Raw genomic sequence first — 15,221 nt, forward strand, 5'->3', positions numbered from 1 at the left:
TTCTTTTTTTGTAAATCCAAGAGGTTATTATCATCATTATTATCTGGATGTTAAAGCTCAGCTCTGTCCTCTTTCCTTGAACAGTTTCTCAGTGGATTGTTTTCTTCTCCTAAACTTCTTTGTCAAGTTTTCAGGAGTCGTGCCCTCTCTACCGTTCCACTTCTCCAAACAGCACTCTGTTTTTTTGTGAAAACCTCCTGAACTTTTGTGAAATAGTGTCTAAAAACTCTAAATCCCAGCTCTCATTCTGGACACACACTCTCCTTCCACACACAGCCCAGGCCTGGGTTAAACTGCAGACAGACTGACAATCAGAGAAACTGATGAGCTCGGTCTTCGTGTTCCTGCTCGGCTGCGATCGGCCGAATCGCTCCAGGGGAACAAAGTTTGACAGTCGACCACTTTTCATTATTTAAAGAGGCTTTAAAATATTTGTAGCTGTAATATCTTTAAAACGCTGACCCCGTCCTGACTCCAAACCCACAGATACATCGCTCTGTTTTAAATCATAATCACTTCTCCTCGTTCTTCATCGACGCAGTTTCTGCACGGTGATTGTCTTTCTGGGAGTCATTCGGGGGATGCTTTAAAAACTGCTCCTGTTTGGACATTTACAGCAGAACTTATGGGCTATTTAAGTGAAACTGCACCAGCGTCTGAATGTGTGTGTGTGTCAGGAAACAAGGCCACATAATGAGTCTCTACTACGCTTACATTTTTCAGAGCGTGGGGGCGATTGTGCCGCTATCAGAGCTCACAGCGTAATGAGTCCAGGGGAAACACTTTTATTCATCATTTCAGTAAAACGCTGTAACATTAACTCTGCGGTGAGGGGGCTGTAATTCCTTCCCGGAGATGAATCAATGTGCCTCGTTCTTATTAAGCGCAAAAATCTCATTTTTTTTACACCACGGTGCAGAAAATTAAGAATCTAGGAGAAAAGGTTTCTGGAGCAGTACGACACAAACCCAACGCGTGCACGCTGCGGGACAATCCTCCCTCCATTTGTGCTTTAATATCTTAAATGCATGTGGGGGAATAAAGCTATTAGAGGACTGAGGATACACAGGAGGCTCATAAATCACAGATAGAACCAGGATTCATTAAGAGAAAATACAAGTTAAGTCCTGGGAATGAGGAAAAGTTTGGAGGTTTGTTCCAACTTAACTAAAAATGATCATATTTGGAGTTTGTAAGTCGTCCTTTGTGACCCTCATCAGCTGAGCGTCAAATTCACAACATCAGAAACGAGAGTTGTTGGAGAAATCCCCTGAATCTAAATCAAAATTTAAAAAATCTCAGATTTTCACCAAACTCGCTGAAATAATAAGGTCATGGGCCTCAAACACCAAGGTCTGACCTTTAAGCCCTGTTTCGAATTGAAGAGGATGCTACGTTCGAGCATGTTGGAGCTTAGATTAGGTAGAGAGATCAGGCCAACCACAGGATGAATCAACTTTTCAACCAGTGCAAGACTTTAACTCATGACATGTCGTGGCATCATCTAGAAAATACAAAACGAAAATGAGAAAAAATCTAGGGCTCTGATTAACTCTTCATCAACAAGTGCAGCACCGTTACCTGTCTCCGTCTCTGAGGTCTCCTGCAGCGTCTCTGGATCAAACCAACTAAGAGAGCGGGGGTGGATGGTTTTTGAGTTTTCGATATAACGCCCAAGTACAGGACTTGATTTGACTTTGAAAAATATTAGAGATCACAGAAGCAAACTCAAAGTTGGGGGGCAGTCAGGAGAAATCACAAGCCAGGAGACCAGCGAGAGAAAAGGTTAAAAAATGAGCGACTCCCTCCATATTCAGGAGTGTTGGCAGCCTGTCAGCTCTCTCCATCGGTAAAAGTAACGAGTTAATGTATGACACAGATTGACAAAGACAAAAACTAAAGACATTTTCTTCATCATTTTAGGTTATTTTAGTTTTGCAAACTTGCTTAAGAATTTAGTTATTGTTTAATGTAAAACCTCATTTTTGTTTCTTATTTCAAAGAAATTCTTTTTGTTAACTATAATAACCATGCATGCATGTCTGTTGTGATTCGTTGCTTTTATTTAAGAAGCATTTTCCATTTCTTCCTTTAAAGTTACAAAAAAGAAATAACCTGTTTTGTTAGTTAGAGCTTGTTGCTTGTTGCAAACTTCATATTTATTAGAGGTGTCCCAGTCCGATATTGATATCAGATATCGGTCCGATATCAGCAAAAAAACAAATATCTGTATCGTATCGGAGTGCATCTAAAATCTCCAATATAAGCAGTTTCTGTTCCCCATTGGTTAATAATAAATGGGTCAGTTTTTCCTCATACCTACTGTTGCTGATTACTGTTCTTTGTTTGAATAATATCACTTAATCAAGCCTTTTCTGAGTCATAAAAGTATGCATGTTTAATGCTGATATCATATCGGATTAATATTGGTATCGGCCGATACTCAACGCTGCAGTATCGGTATCGTATCAGAAGTGAAAATGTAATCTCTGATATTTATAATAAAATATTTAGCAAAATCATAGCTAGACTTATTGCAAACCCCTCCAAATAAATAAATTAATGGTGCGACCAAATCATGTGCTGGTGCTACCAACTGAGAAAGTTGGTCACACCAGTGCTAATAAAAAAGTGAGTGTAGAGCCCTGTGATAACTGCTATGCAATAGCATGATGCTATAGCAGCAGGACACCTTATTTATATTTTCAACAAAGAAGAAAATGCGACACAGTTTCGTTTTGCCAGCAGTTTCGCGCAACTATTTCCATTATTATCTTCAGAAAATCGTCTGGAGGTTAAAATATGCCAGGGTTATGTGTTGTTGTTCTTCCTGTCGCACAGAAAGTGACCATTCTTTGAACCAATCAACAGACTGCAGTGTTTCTAGCTCCACCCTCTGGGGTTAGATCGATATATCTGGCATGGTAATTTGGAGACTATTTTTGGTTTTAGTCAAAGGAAAACGCCACAAAACACACACCGTACAGAGACAAACTGAACCGCTTATTGGAAACGGGGCTAAAGACACAGAAGCTGAAACAAGAGTTTTCTAAGACACCAGGGAGGAATAAAGGTTTTTATGAGCTGTAGATCATGTAAAGATACTTCGGGGGCACCGGAGAGACAGAATAAAAGCACAAAACCCACTCTAGACTCATTTCATGTGTGTCCTCCATGTTTTCCACCCTCTTTCTACGCCTCCTCTGTGGAAACGTCTTAGTTGGCAAACTACAGCGAGACCTCACCTCCACCATCTGACCCGTCTTCATCGGCTCAGTCTATCAATCATGATTGGCAGTAACTGGACTGTTAGGGCCAATGATGAGCGGATGATTCGCCCTGCGGTAACTCTTCCTGGCTCCGTGCCATCGGGCTGTGGGTTGAGCGTTATTTCTGAGTGGAAACTTCTCCTCTCCAGCTCCAGGTTTCTTCATGTTTGTTAAACTAAAGCCATCACTTTGTTGCAGCTGCAGTAAATCTCTCTGTAAATGAACTTAAGCTCCTCTGATGTGTCTCTGCAAACACAACCTTCATGCTCATGCATACATTAGCATTACATTAGCACGTAAACATTTACTCCTGGATTAACTTCTGTAATCTCTACAGAAGGATTTCAGCAGAAAACTGTTTTTATTCCCGGCTTGTTGCGGTGATGTGACTTTTTTTTAAGAGAACAACAGTCCCTCGTCTTTTGTCTTTGAGCAGAGACCCCCTGCTGGGTCTTCATTATTCATTCTGCACGCTAACTCCACCAGGAAACACACACAGCAGCAGCAGCAGCAGCTCTACAAAGAGAAGCTAAAACACAACCCAGCCAAAGCCTCCACTTATAAGAGCAATGGCACTTTCACAATCCTGGTTTCTATAACTGGATCCCCTCCTGAGACGGACGTTTAGAGCGACGCGAGCGGCACCGCAGAGACAGAGCGGGAGAAACCTGCTGGAGCAGAGCTGAATTCATCCTCGGGCTGAGCTAAGATCAGAGGAGAAAAGATTCAGGACATTCAGGTCACAGCGCGACAGAAAGAGCATCCTCAGCCCGTCTTCAGGAAGTGTGTGCAGAGATTAAAGGTCAGCGGCTTGAAGATCAAACTTTGACTGTTTGAAAAGACGCAGATATACGAATTGTAGAGAAAAGACTTGTTTTACAAACCGACAGCGTCACGGTGTCAGGGTTAGTTTATTCACAGCTTTATCGTCTTCATGACTGATCAAAGTCGAGTTTCCTCACTCCTGCAGCAGATAAAACCTCCCAGCATGCAAAGGACAAAGAAAACTACAGACTCATTACTCTCAGCTGCTGCCTGCTCCTTACACCACTCATCTCACGTCTCAAACTTATCGTCTCTTGGACTTATATCCTTCCTGGAGTCTTCTTTGTTGTACTCACGTCGGCCTAATGGATCCTGCTTCACTGCGCGCTGACTGCAGAACAAACCCACCCTCTCAGGGACGAGGAAGAGACTTCCTCCAACCTTTACAGCGTCTGCTGAAGGCTGAAATATCTGCAGTCGAGCTGCGACAATTCAGGAACCAAAAGACAAACAGTTCCCTGATTGATTGATGAGTTAAAGGTGATTTTTGAATGAAAACGTTTACAAAATCAGCTCAGTTTGGTCTTTTCAGCGCCAGGATTTGCTGCTTTTCTCAAGTTGTTACAAAAAACTTGTCTGAAATTGACTTTTAGGAATCAGTGTGAGCTCTGGGAAACTCTTATGAGCATCTTTTACAATGTCTTAAGACACCAAACACTAAGATTTCTACAGGGATGCATCAATATGAAAATTTTGGCCAATACTGATGTCCAATATTAGTATTGTTGTTATGGCCGATAACCAATATTGACTGATAGAATAGAATAGAATAGAATAGAAAATACTTTATTTATCCCAGAGGGGAAATTCAGGAGTCACCGCAGCATTTAAGAAAACAAAAGTAAGAAAGAGTATAGAAAGTGCAAAAATGTCCATAAGAAATTAGATGACGACATCCCGTCCACCACTCGTCCACCACTCTCCAGCCCAGCCAGTCTCCACCTCCACAGGGTCCAGGACTGAGCTTCTTCAGCAGTCTGTTCAGTCTCTGTCTCCTGGATCCTGTCTGCTCACAGCAGGCGAAGCTCCTCCGATGTGTCGCGGCGTCCGATGTCAGCTCCGTCAGCCACGTCCGTGAACAGCACGATGCCGCTGGATAAGCACAGCTAGCTCGTCCATCCCCCGGAGCGAGATCCCACGTTCCCAACAACGATGGATGGAAGGACAGGTCCACGTCGTCACTTCCCAGCTCACATCCGAGAACCAGCACGTCGTCCTCACCTCCTCCTCCTCAGCTCGAGGGAAATCATCAAGCCCTACACTAGTTAGCATTGACATGCTACAGGCTGCTAACAGCTAATTTCACATGTAAACAATGCAGCCATGGTTACATGTAGGATCTCCAGACAAACACAGGAGAAAAGTAGTAAAAAACACCACCGGAGCCACAAAAAGTTTGGTGTCCGTGACCGACAATGAACCATAAAAAGTGATGATCCACTCCAAATACAAAGATTACGAAAAAGAGACGAAGAAATTACAAGAAACGGATGAAGACGAGAGAGCTGCTGCAACAGGCAGCTACTTGGGCAGCGCCTAGCAACCGAAAATGATAATGATAATAATAATAATAATAATACATTTTATTTATAGAGCGCTTTTCAAGTTCTCAAAGTCGCTTTACAAGGTAAAAGCAGTATAACAAGCAAGTTTAAAAACAGATACAAAAAAAAATGAAACAACAGAAAAAGAAAGACATGTATAGAAAAGAAGACGAGACAAAAACAATTCAGAGGTGTAGAGTAAAAGCAAGTTCAGTTACCGGGGGTTGTTAAATTAAAAGCTATGCGAAACAGGTGAGTTTTGAGTTTTGTTTTGAAGGCAGTGAGGTCAGCAGTATCACGGAGGTGTTGTGGGAGTGAGCTCCAAAGGGAGGGGGCAGCAACAGAGAAGGCTTCATCCCACCAGGTTCGGTGCTTGGTCCTAGGGACGGTGAGGAGGTTTGCTACTGAAGAACGGAGGGTGCAGGAAGGGGTGTAGGGGTGGAGCATGTCAGTAAGGTAAGGAGGGGCCTGGTTATGGAGTGCTTTGTGAGTGAGAAGGAGGATTTTAAACTGGATACGGTAACAGACAGGAAGCCAGTGGAGATCTTGAAGAAAGGGAGTTATGTGTTCGCGGGAACGGGTACGGGTGAGGAGGCGGGCGGCAGAGTTTTGGATATACTGGAGTTTGTTGAGGTGGTTGTTGGTTGTGCCAAAAAGAATGCTATTGCAGTGATCGATTCGTGATGTGATGAAGGCGTGGATGAGGGTTTCAGCAGCAGAGAAGGAAAGAGAGGGGCGAAGGCAGGCGATGTTCTTAAGATGGAGGAAGGCTGTTTTTGTAATTGCTTTGATGTGATGAGAGAAGGTGAGGTTGTTGTCGAAGATGACTCCGAGGTTACAGCAATGGGAAGAAGGTAAGAGGGTGGAGTTTTGAACGGTGAGGTGGAAGTTATTGGCTGTAGAAGTAAGGGATTTTGGACCAATTAAAAGAATATTAGATTTTGAGAGGTTGAGTTTGAGAAAATTACTTTGTAGCCAGGAGCTGATGTCGGAGAGGCAGGTGAAGAGGGCGGACTGGGTCAGAGAGGTTATTGATTCGGTGGATATGTAAAGTTGAATGTCGTCGGCATAACAATGAAAGCGGAGACCATGACGTTGGATAATCTGACCAAGGGGAAGGAGGTAAAGCATGAAAAGGAGGGGACCGAGCACCGAACCCTGAGGGACACCTTGGGATAGGGGGGCAGTAGAAGAGGAGCAGTTGTTGATGAATATGAATTGTTTCCGGTCACTGAGGTACAAATGTGGAGGAGAGATTTAAGGCGGGAAAGCAGGATGGAATGGTTGATCGTGTCAAAAGCGGCGGTGAGGTCCAGGAGAATGAGGATGGAGAGAAGGCCAGAGTCCGAGGAGAGGAGGAGGTCATTTGTGACTTTAAGGAGGGCAGTTTCAGTGCTGTGGTGAGTGCGGAATCCAGATTGAAACTGTTCGTAGAGGGTGTTGTTGGTAAGGTGGGTCTTGATTTGTGCAGCAACGGTACGTTCAAGGATCTCTGTGAGAAAGGGCAGGTTAGATATGGGGCGAAAGTTATTGGGATCGTCAGGATTCAGACCAGGTTTCTTGAGGATCGGAGTGATGGCAGCAAGTTTAAGAGACGGAGGGACAGTGGAGGAGGTAAGTGAGGCGTTGACAATTGTAGTGATGAAGGGGGAGATTGTAGGGAGGCATTGTTTAATGAGGGACGATGGGATAGGGTCTAAGATGCAGGTGGATGGTTTCATGGAAGAGACCATTTTTGACAGCTCTGTTTGGGAGATGGATGAGAATTTGGAGAGAGGTGAGGTGACAAGAGGAAAGGAGGGAATGGAGGAGACATGATGTTGGTAAAACAAAACAAAACAAAAAAAATGTCATAGGAAACAAGATTTTTTGGGTCTTGAAAGATTGTTCAAGATGCTCTTAAAATGCTGACAGCTTATGAGTAAAAATTGGCCGATATATCATGCATCCCCAGATATCTTTAAATTAGGGATGTACCAATTTGAAATTTTTGGACGATACCAATTGCCAATATTTATGTTACTTTTATGGCCAAAAACGGATATTTACCGATATCAATATTGGTAAGAGAAAAAATAAAAAAACAAACAAAACAAAAACAAAAAAAAAATCTGAGATGATGTGTGGAGGTAGTTCAGAAAGAAAGAGCAGCGCCATCGTGACAAAAGTCGACAATGGAGAGGATCAAAGGATGGAGCGTCTGAGATAAACGTTATTAAAAAAATACATTTTGTTTGTTTTTGGATCGAAAACAGGAAGAGAGACATAAAGGGAGAGAGTCATAGAAAACACTTTTATTTGGGTCCTGAAAGATCGTTCAAGATGCTCTGAAAAAGCTGGCAGCTGATGGGCAAATATCAGCCGATACCGATAAGTTAAAAAATGAGCAACATTGACCGATACAGATATTGACACTTTTATATCCTGCATCCCTAGATATCTGTGAACTGGGGAAGCACCAGTACGAAAATTTGGCTGATACCGATTTCCAGTGTTGCTATTGTTGTTATGGTCTATCACCAATATCTACTGATATCGATATTGAAAAAAACCCCAAACAATCGGAAATAATGTGTTTAGGAGAAAAAAAGTGGTGATCATCAGAGAAAACGACCATTGGATCAAAAACAGGGGAGAGACATAAAAGAAGAGAGTCCACTCTTCTTAGTCATAGAAACATTTTTTGGGTCTTAGAAGATAGAATAGAATAGAATAGAATAGAAAATACTTTATTTATCCCCGAGGGGAAATTCTGGAGTCACCGCAGCATTTAAGAAAACAAAAGTAAGAAAGAGTATAGAAAGTGCAAAAAAAGTCCATAAGAAATTAGATGACGACTTCCCGTCCACCACTCGTCCACCACTCTCCAGCCCAGCCAGTCTCCACCTCCACAGGGTCCAGGACTGAGCTTCTTCAGCAGTCTGTTCAGTCTCTGTCTCCTGGATCCTGTCTGCTCACAGCAGGCGAAGCTCCTCCAATGTGGCGCCGGCGTCCGATGTCAGCTCTGTCAGGCACGTCCGTGAACAGCACGATGCCGCTGGGTTAGCACAGCTAGCTCGTCCATCCCCCGGGACTAGATCCCACGTTCCCAACAACGATGGATGGAAGGACAGGTCCACGTCGTCACCTCCCAGCTCACATCCGAGAACCAGCACGTCATCCTCACCTCCTCCTCCTCAGCTCGAGGGAAATCATCAAGCCCTACACTAGTTAGCATTGACATGCTACAGGCTGCTAACAGCTAATTTTGCATGTAAACAATGCAGCCATGGTTACATGTAGGATCTCCAGACAAACACAGGAGAAAAGTAGTAAAAAATATCAACGAAGCCACAAAAAGTTTGGTGTCCGTGACCGACAATGAACCATACTAAGTGATGATCCACTCCAAATACAAAGATTACGAAAAAGAGACGAAGAAATTACAAGAAACGGATGAAGACGAGAGAGCTGCTGCAACAGGCAGCTACTTGGGCAGCGCCTAGCATAGATAGTAGTAGTTGTAAAGTTTATTTCGGACAAAATAATGACAAGAACAGTAATGGTACTAAAAATATAGTAAAAATAATGATAATAATGATGAAAATAATAAACAAACAAAAAATACTCTACAGAAGCCAAACGCATGAAAAATAAGCAATAAAACACATCATCATATGCTTTGAAAAATGGCCCACAGCTTTAGCTGCCGGGTGATATTTATTGGCCCATTTTTACACATCCACTGATGTCAATATGTTAAAAAAATGACCAACATCAGCCGATACTGATATTGATATCGATATATCGTGCATCCTACTATAAATTCCTGCAAAAGCTCAATATAGTTTGCATCATTTCTCCAAAGAAAATGTGTGTGTGGATGAACATTTTGCAGAAAAGTCTGGAAAACTCATATTAGTCCAAACTCTCTTCAGCTGATTTGTTTTGTCTCTTCCTATAAAATCACAGACACGTTTATGAGCTGTGTCACATCTTATCAGGATCAATACGCAGGACAAGAAGCAGCTCTTAGTCCTCAAGGCTACCTCTGGAAAGCTTGAGACGACTTCTTTGGATGAGGATGGAGGAGTGGAGCGTCATATCTGAAGCTGCTTGTGTTTAGAAGTAAACTCATGTTACAATTTTAACTAGTTATTGTTTGATATAAAGCCTCGTTTTTTATTTCAACAAAAAGATTCAAGGATTTCTTCTAATTATGAACATGTAGAGGTATAAAATCTGCACATGCTCAGTCTGAACATCCAGCATTTGGGACTTTATATGTGTGTTATTTACACTGGAAAGCCCTTAAAGAGTCTTGAGGAAGGCTAAAGGTGAAACATCAAGCTCTTTATTTGTCGATCCTTCAAAGATTTTTCAGGGTTTCAGTGTAAGAGCCAACGCATGAATAAACAAAACACAGGAATGTTCTTCCATTTGTTAAACTTCTTATCTTAAACACTGCAAACATAAAACTCAGAGACTACCAGAGTGTTACAGCAGCTTTAAATTAGCAGAAAAACTCCACAGAAAGTCAAGTTTCTGCATCTTTTATCCCTGATGTTAAAGAAGAGACGCTCTTTGCCCTCTGCGCCCACAGCCGAACCTCATCACACAGCATCCTGCAGGCTACAAACACCGACAAGTTTCTCCACAGAGTCAAAGAGCAGCAGCATCTATTCATTATCAGCAGAGGAACTGAATTATTAACTCCTCAGAGCTGATATCTGACTCATCATTTATTCATCTGTGTTTCCATTATTCTCTTTTCTATGGCCTGAACACATGCAGCAGCAGCAGCAGCAGCGGCGGAGGAGCCGTGAACACGCTCCCTCCCTCTCTGTAGCGCTCACTTTGACACTTTCCATTGAACCCGCTCAGCTGTGAGACTCCACTGTGCCGCCATCAAGTGTTACATTATCTCTGCTGTCAGGTGAGGAGCTTTCATCTCTTGCTTTTCTTGCTCTCAGCGGCGCCGGCGCAGCCTGTTCGCTCGTTTCAGGGCTCCAGAAAAATGTGGCACCATCCAGAAAAATCAGGTACAGGAACATGAACATGTGATGTCACCGAACAGCTGAGTACACATGCTTTAAACTGGAAATGTAACAAAAACCCTCACAGGTAAAGAACCTGAACCTGATGTTTGAGCATACGAACAATGAAACACACTCACACACACACAGGGCTGGAGGATGTGTGGATATTTTAAATACATGAAATACAATACAAGATGAGGAAACAGTCTTGTTCAGGGGTCTGCAACCTTTGCTTTCATAGGAACCATTCTACCTCGGCTCACTTAGAATTAAGTTGAATCAGAGCCACAAAATCGTTTTTATCTTCACAAGAAAGACTAAAGAGTGGATAAAATTATACATTTAAAATCTGGTGAATATTTATCTGAACGATAAGGTTCTTGTATTTTCTGAAATCGTACATCTGATGTCTTAGTGTTTTATATTTAATAATTTGAATACACAGAAATAAATTAAAAAAATAAAGAAAATGGAATAAATTTCGCAAGTTTGCAAAAATTCCAATAAAATTTCAAAAATAAAAACATATCAAACATTTGAAAAATTCAAAAATACGAAAGGATTTCCAAAAATGTTTAAGAATGTCCAAAAACTTTGAAATTACATTTTTAAAAAGTTTTTGCGATTTCAAAATTTGCCAAAAATTTAAAAATGAATTTAAGTTAGTAAAAAATTTAACATTAAAAGTGTAAAAAATAAAAAAAACATCTCTCGTTTAAAAAAAAATGCAAAATAAATAATTAAAAAATGAAATTACAAAATAAAATAAAAATTGATTTCAAAAATAAAAAAAATTATAAATAAATAAAATTTAATAAATAAGCAAAGATTTCAACATTTAAAAAGGAAAACTTGAGAAAACATCTGGTATTTAAAAAAAAAATCCAAAAAATTAAGTAAAAATTTGAAACTGAGTTTGCAAAAATGTCAACATTTCTAAAAAAATACTTGAATTTGATTGGATTCATGGATAAATTGCTTAATCTATTGTTTTGTTATCATACCAAGGCTGTACAACGTAATTAAATCATTTAATTTGATCATTTTATGTTGTTTGCTAGTTTCTAGCTACATATCAAGCATGTATATGAAGGCGGCACGTTGCCATCCACACAGAATTAAAATCTGTATTTTCTTCCAGATTAGTCTTTTTGTAGATGTAGTTATCTTCCCAGGGCTGTAAAACTTGAGGTTAGCCACAGGTGCATGGAAAGTTGGTGGGCTGTTGATGTTGTAGGAGGTGAAGTAGAGCGGTGGCAGGCTTTATTGACAGATGGGATGAAGATTTAGTTCAACTAAATGTTAACACAGGATTTTATTTAGTGTCTGTGTCTCTCACCCCCAACCCCCAACCCCCCATCTCACCCCCTAATCTGTGAATGTTTGTCACTACAAGATGGGACTGCCAGGTCTAATGACACACATCCTACCTGTGTAGGATGTGTGTCATTATCAACAAGCCTTCTATTGGTAGCATCTGCAGAAGAGACCGAGACTTTGTCCAGGTTTGATAATAACGGTTTAAAGATGCTGTGAGGAGGATCTGTTTGATGTGACTGCAGCATCATCTTCTGGTCCTCTTTATTTTGAAAGTCATTGGGCATTTGGATTTCTGTGCACAACTTCCTGTCCTGCTCGACTTGATTTCTGTGAAATTGATGCAGAACAGCTCCAGCATCCTGCATAAAACTATGATCTGCCGCAGACAGGACAAAGCAATCGTCACATGAGCTATCCAATTTTTATGAAAATCATGGTATCAGTATAATTATATTACGCTTTTGTTTGAAGTGACAACAAGCAAACATTGGCTATATGTAGCGCTACCAGAAGCCTTGTGCTCTGACGTACCCGTAGACTAACAGGAAAACAAGCAAACTGTCAGTTTGTTGAGTAGTTTAGCAGCTGGCTATATTTAGCTCTACTGACAGCCCGGCGCTCTGAGACGTGTCTGTAATGTGTAACGTTAGTGAATCCTGGTTATGCCAGTCATCTACCAATCAGAGCTAACGTAACCTCATTCAATGACAAACGCTTGCATCTATAGAAGTAATAATGTTTTTCAGCATGGGGAAGCGGGGTCTGTTGGAGCTTGTCGACCAAAATCCTGCTCGTAAACTACTGTGGGTGAGAGCAGTGTGCTCTTTGGATGAGAGCTCAGCATGGATATGAGGAGAAGATGTGACACACTGTGAGTCAGACAAGTTCAGGCAGCTCACGCTCCAACTGAGGAGGTGTTAGAGAGAAAAAGTGGCGCCATTGTGAGAAAAGAGGATGTAGATCAAAGGATGGAGCGACTGAGATAAACACTATCAAAAAATTTCATTTTTTTTTTCTATTTTTTGGATCAAAAACAGGAAGAGAGACACAAAAGAGGAGAGTACACTCTTCTGAGGTAGTTTTGGTGTTTACATAGTCAGAGAAAACAATTTTATTTGGGTCTTGAAAGATCGTTCAAGATGCTCTGAAAATGGCTTGTAGCCAATTTGTTAGCCTACGATTAGCCTCTAGCTCATGTTTCAGACTTAAGCCCGTGTTCAAGCCTTGATCTTATCGTCACTCTTCATTTTATTGATAGACTCTCAAGTTTGAACAGACCCCTGCAGAATAACTGCTGACTGTGGGTTGGAGCCAACATTAGCACAAACAGATTAGCCCTTTTAGCCTTTAGCTCGTGCTCTATCTCTCACCTGTTCAGCTTTGACCTCTGTTTCCTGTCTGACAGTCCAGCTCCAGTTTCCACCATTATCATCAATCATGAAAAGACAAATACATAAAACTGAGACTATTTCAAGATCAGTTATCAAGTCCTCACATGGTTTTTGAGTTGACAGGGGGAGAAAGATCTGCAGCTGCTGAGGTGGACCCTGCAGGCTCTCTACATGACCTGTACCTGAGAATCTGAAGTGTGTCAGAAAACTGATAAATTATCGATACAGCAACGGCTCTGCAGCGTGGATGTAAACAAAGAGTCACACATGCATGAAACATCATCTAAGTTCAGCTCATTCGTCCAAATGTTGCAGAATCCAGTCAGTAACAGGCTTCCTGCTGCACCTGCATCTGAAACCTGCTCCTGCTTAATCAATAATTACACATCCTGCCAGCTCTGGTCAGCCTCATGTCAACAGAAATCCTCCCACGGAAGAAGCTCGACGAGATATTCCCAGCGTGCACCGGGCTTCAGCTGTGCAGGAGCAACAGTCAGAGGAGCTACCCGGACCTGTCAGCTCCTCGTGCTCCACCTCACGAGGACAGACGGTGACTCAGGCTGAAGGCTGGAGCGCGTGCGTGGATGTTTGACTGTAAACACACATCCGCGGGAGCCGCACACTGACCGAGATTCACGGCTGAGATCAGCGCACACAGTCCTGACACCAGCAGCAGCCGCAGCAGGAGGAGAGCCGAGGATGAGCGTGCAACACCTGCACCCAGCATCCCCAGCATCATCATCATCACCATCATCATCATCCTCATCCCTCCTGGCAGGGCACGCGCAGCACACAAGTTAAAGCGCAATGATAATCCCATGAGGCTCTTTTCAAACCAAGGCAGGAAGACAATAAAGTGCAAGAGAGATAAAAAGGCAAACTGAAGGTGAAGGTTGAGGAAAATCAAAGAAAATCAAAGTTAATCGCTCAAAATCAGAGAGAGAAAAGACATGTTCGCTTTAGAAGAGCAGCAAGAGAGAAAAGATGAAGAAAAAGAATCAAATCAACTGAAAATAAAGAAGAGAAAAGGCAGAGGACGCAGCTTTCCTTCCCGTAAAGACTCGCAGGACAACACAGAAATCCAAAGCAGCCGATCAGAGCAAGACACTGAAAACCAGAGCCGTAAACCAAAGCAGCAAGAAGCAAGAAGAAAGGGAAGAAAAGAGGGATGACCTACCAAAAGGAGGAGGTAAAAACACTCTGACAGGCTGAAGCAAGAGGAGGCAGAGAGAGGTGAGGTGAGGCGCAGTGTGTGCTCGGTTACCGGGCTGGAGCTCCGTCTGCGCGCCGGTCAGAGGGGCGGTGATCATGAGGAGCGGGGAGCCGAGTGGAGCGAACCACTGCGAGGGCAGGCAGGGGGAGGCTGCGGGGAGGGAGCTCCGTGCGTAACGAGGCACCTGGATACAGAGCGCGAGGAGCAGGACAGGTTCTTAAAGGGACACTCCAGCCTAGAGTCCAGAAGAAAGAGTCTCTGCGGGGTTACAAGACCAGGAAATAAAGTTTCAGTGGAGATAAACTTCAGGTTTCCTCACAGGTGTTTCCAGTCTTCCGTCCATTATCACGCTGAAACGCTGGCCAATCAGCTGCTTACATCCGGTCACATGACGTGAAGTTACTTTCTAAACGTTTCACTAGTGTAAACAAGCGTTAACGTGTTAATTAATTTTTATTTCAGCTGTTGAGTAGAAACCCAACCAAAAATTATTATTTAATTATATCTTTATTTTATTTTATTTTCTTATTGTGCACATCTTCATTTTTCATCCAATGTGGAATGTCATGAAGAATTTTTTTTTTTAATTAATTAATACCAAATTTAAAAAAAAATGTAACAAAAAAATAAAGATAAAAAGT

At 42.0% G+C, this 15,221-nt stretch overlaps 1 protein-coding gene across 2 annotated transcripts in view; it reads right to left on the bottom strand.

Moving 5' to 3' along the window:
- Window positions 1-14,936, bottom strand: part of raly (RALY heterogeneous nuclear ribonucleoprotein) — a 194,346-nt gene extending 179,410 nt beyond the window's left edge. Inside the window, exon 1 of one of the 2 annotated variants that reach the window (XM_074678612.1) lies at window positions 14,632-14,936. The gene's annotated coding sequence lies outside the window, so the exon portion shown is untranslated. Of the gene's footprint in view, window positions 1-14,544 lie in introns of both variants that reach the window. The other variant, XM_074678601.1, reaches the window with a different exon arrangement.
- Window positions 14,937-15,221: the final 285 nt, after the last annotated feature.

The sequence above is a fragment of the Halichoeres trimaculatus genome, unplaced genomic scaffold (assembly GCF_033239565.1).
Source record: "Halichoeres trimaculatus isolate MK-OKI-2021-1 unplaced genomic scaffold, fHalTri1.1 fHalTri1_scaffold_1, whole genome shotgun sequence".
NCBI lineage: Eukaryota > Metazoa > Chordata > Actinopteri > Labriformes > Labridae > Halichoeres > Halichoeres trimaculatus.